The sequence below is a fragment of the Octodon degus genome, unplaced genomic scaffold (assembly GCF_000260255.1).
Source record: "Octodon degus isolate 3935 unplaced genomic scaffold, OctDeg1.0 scaffold00027, whole genome shotgun sequence".
Lineage (NCBI taxonomy): Eukaryota > Metazoa > Chordata > Mammalia > Rodentia > Octodontidae > Octodon > Octodon degus.
This window is the reverse complement of record NW_004524603.1, coordinates 9,638,234-9,641,579: the sequence shown is the minus strand read 5'-3', so window position 1 is coordinate 9,641,579 and position 3,346 is coordinate 9,638,234. Positions and strand designations below refer to the sequence as shown.

The following is a 3,346-nucleotide window of genomic DNA, read 5'->3' as shown; positions in this document are numbered from 1 at the left end:
TTCCAGACAAATACACACACACACACACACACACACACACAAACACCCCGCCAACAACAACAACACTACAACAAAACCACTGTTCATTTTGCTTACACTAGAATTATATATGAAAGATGTCGTATGGGTATAATAATTTTAGATTCTTCGCTCAACATAATTTGAAAATCAACTGTATTGTTGGGCAATTCCACAAGACTTTTATTCCTGAGTAGAATGCAGCTGTAGATCTTTATTACAAATTATTTGTCTATCCTTTAGGGGCATTTGAATCACAGCTAGTTTCAGTGAAATTATTCATAAATTTGCTTTGAATATGCCTTATTCAAGTCATCTTATATATTTAATTTTATTAGTTTTTGGCATCTACTGATATAGTTGATGGATTAACACATAAATTCATTTGTATTTATACAAATTGACTTTGTACAAAATTTAAAATTGCTTCCTATTGCTTCTTGGTCTTTTATCTAAGATCAAGTGTAGTATCTGTTCTTATGAGTTTAAAATTGCTTCTAAGAAGGTAAGCCTCCCAAGTCCCACCAGTACTGGTTGACAACTCCCATTTCTCTACCTCTGTGTCAACATGTGGTCTGTCCATGTGTTCGATTAAACAAAGTCAAATAACAAATTCCTTTGAGTATGACATGGCCTTTTTATTTTAATTTGCATTTTTCTAACAAAATAAATTGTACATTTTCACTACTTATTGGACATTTCTACATGCCTTTTGATGAAGTGAATTGTCATACTTGTTACTATTTTTAAAATTTGGCTTGTGGCTATTCACTGTTGATATATAGAATATATTATATATACATACATATATATAAATCATATATCATATATTGAAACTCTTCGTTAGTTATAGATGAGGTGGATCTAGTTTCCTTACTTGAACATGTTTATTTACTTTATCAAATGATACCATTCAATGAGGAGAATTTTTAAATTTTAACAAAATCTAATTTTACCATTTTAGTTCTATGACTAGTGCTTTCTTGGTCCTATACAAGAATTTGTTGTCTTCCCTGGGACAGTGTAGGTATTATACTATCTTATGTTCACTAATTATTTATTACATGTTTTAAGTTTTTATATACATTAAGATATAGTAGCTAAGTTACTTTCACTTTTTGCTATGCATTTATTCATATATTCCTACTCTCTTTGTTGTAAATGTTCTATTTTCTCATTCAAATTGTGGAGCCTTTGAAAAAATCATTCAACCGAACATGTGTGGGACTATTTCTAGACACTATTTTGCTCAGACTGAGAAGCCAAAATGATTATTTTACATAAAGAAAGAAAGGTTTGGGATGAATGATAAAAGTTTCAATTTTTAGAAGGTAGAAAAATAATACTAAATTGAATGCAAAACATAAAACAAAAGAAGGAAAATAATGGTGGTATATTAGTCGGGTCAAGATCCATAGGCTGGCTGAGTTCAGCAGACATTTATTTCACACAGTTCTGGAGAAGATGAAAGTGCTGGACAGTTCAAGTCAGGAAAGTTATTTCCTTGCTTGCAAATAACTTCCTTTATGTCACTTGTCTCCTCACTCCTTCCTCTAAGGCCAACTACCCTTCAAAAGCCTCACCTGAACAAAACATCACGCTGGTGGTGGTGGTGGGGAATTTTAACAGATGAATTTTGAAGGGACATTAATGTTCAGTCCATTACAAATGGCAAGGACAAGAAACAGTGCCTGACATATGCATGTGCTACAATACATGGGAAACAAACAAAAAGAACCGCAAAATATTAGAAATACAGACAGTACTTCTACCTTAAAAATGAAAAAGAAATTAATAAAAGCAGGAACAAATTAAAAAATAAAGTTTGGTACTTGAAGAGACAAGGATAATAATCTCCCAACAAAATGAATCAATAGAGATAATAATCTCCCAATAAAAGGAATCAATACAGATAAGTAACTCTCAATAGAAAAAATTAGAAGAGACACCATAAAAAATCAGATGATGAGCAGATTATTATCATACTCTATATACTCATCGAAAGATAATAATGGTTGAAAAATTTATCATTATGATTTCAACACCTGTGATAAGCTGAACACAAATATTTGAAGAAAAAATACACAATTTACCTAACCAATATCTCTATGAATATGCAACAAATCACCATAAATTTGGTGCCTTAGCATGTGACACATTTATCCTATACTTTCCATAGGTCAGGAGTCAAGGTACATATATATTTCTTAGGCCCAGGAATTATAACTTGATGGTGCTTTTAACATCTTTGAAATTGCATCAGAGTTTTTGAAAGAAAGCTCCAACCCCAGGGTTGTTCAATAATTATTTATTTTATGGTTTAAGTTTTTATATACATTAGTATATAGTAGCTAAGTTACTTTTAGTTCTTGCTGTGCATTTATTCCTGCTCTCTTTGTTGTAAATGTTCTCTAGACAAATTAGGCAGTGTCACCTGCTCCCAAATGCCAGTCATGGTGATACTTACCTGCATTGGTGGTGGAATGCAGGTAAGAGCTTTATCACCAAGGGCAGATAGAAAGCACCAAGTTGTCTCCCAAGGACTGACTAACCATTTGAAGTTGCATAGAAAAAGAAAAAGAACAAGAACAAGACACAGGGTTGGGGGTTTGAACAGCTGGAGAGAGAGTTGAATAGCTGTCAGGGTAGGTAATTCTGAGCAAGAGATACCAAGACTCTTTCTACAAGGTGGCAGGAGAAAGACAAGGAGCAAAAGGAAAGACTGGAATGCACCACCCACTGCTTACTAGACAAAAAGATTAAATGCAAGATATAGAAGCCTAAGAATTTGCAGGAGTGATTTACAATGGCCACCAACAGAGTCAGGTATGGAAAAGGACAGGTCTGCCTGCACACTGAAGATCTGAAGTCAAAGGCCCGGAGCTCCGTGGAGAGTTGCTCGTGAGTCCCTGTTTGGAAGCTGAAGAGTCTGTACTGCAAGGCAGGAGACCCCCCCCCCAGCGTGAAGGCGGAGACTGGAGCTCCGCCAAAGACACAGAAGTGAGCTTTCCTTCTTCATCTCCCTACATACTATTCAGGTCTCAATCTGACTGGTTGCTGTCACTCATACCCAGTAAATCCCGGCAAATCTTCAGGGAATCCCTTTCTGCCACACGTGTGACTGTGCTGAGCCAATTTAGTTGTCTGTTTCTCAGTCACGTTGACACAGTTAAGCATCACAGGGGAAATGAATACAAGGAGAGGGAAGAAGAGGAGGAAATTGGGGCTGGTGAGATGGCTCAATGGTCTAAAGCACTTACTTAGAACAAGTTTAGCAAAGCACAGGGACCGTGGTTCAATCCCCCAGCACCACATGCCAGGCAGCCCC

The 3,346-nt window shown here is 35.8% G+C and overlaps 1 pseudogene; it reads left to right on the top strand.

Moving 5' to 3' along the window:
* Positions 1–450: 450 nt before the first annotated feature.
* Positions 451–548, top strand: LOC111816154 (annotated as a pseudogene).
* Positions 549–3,346: the final 2,798 nt, after the last annotated feature.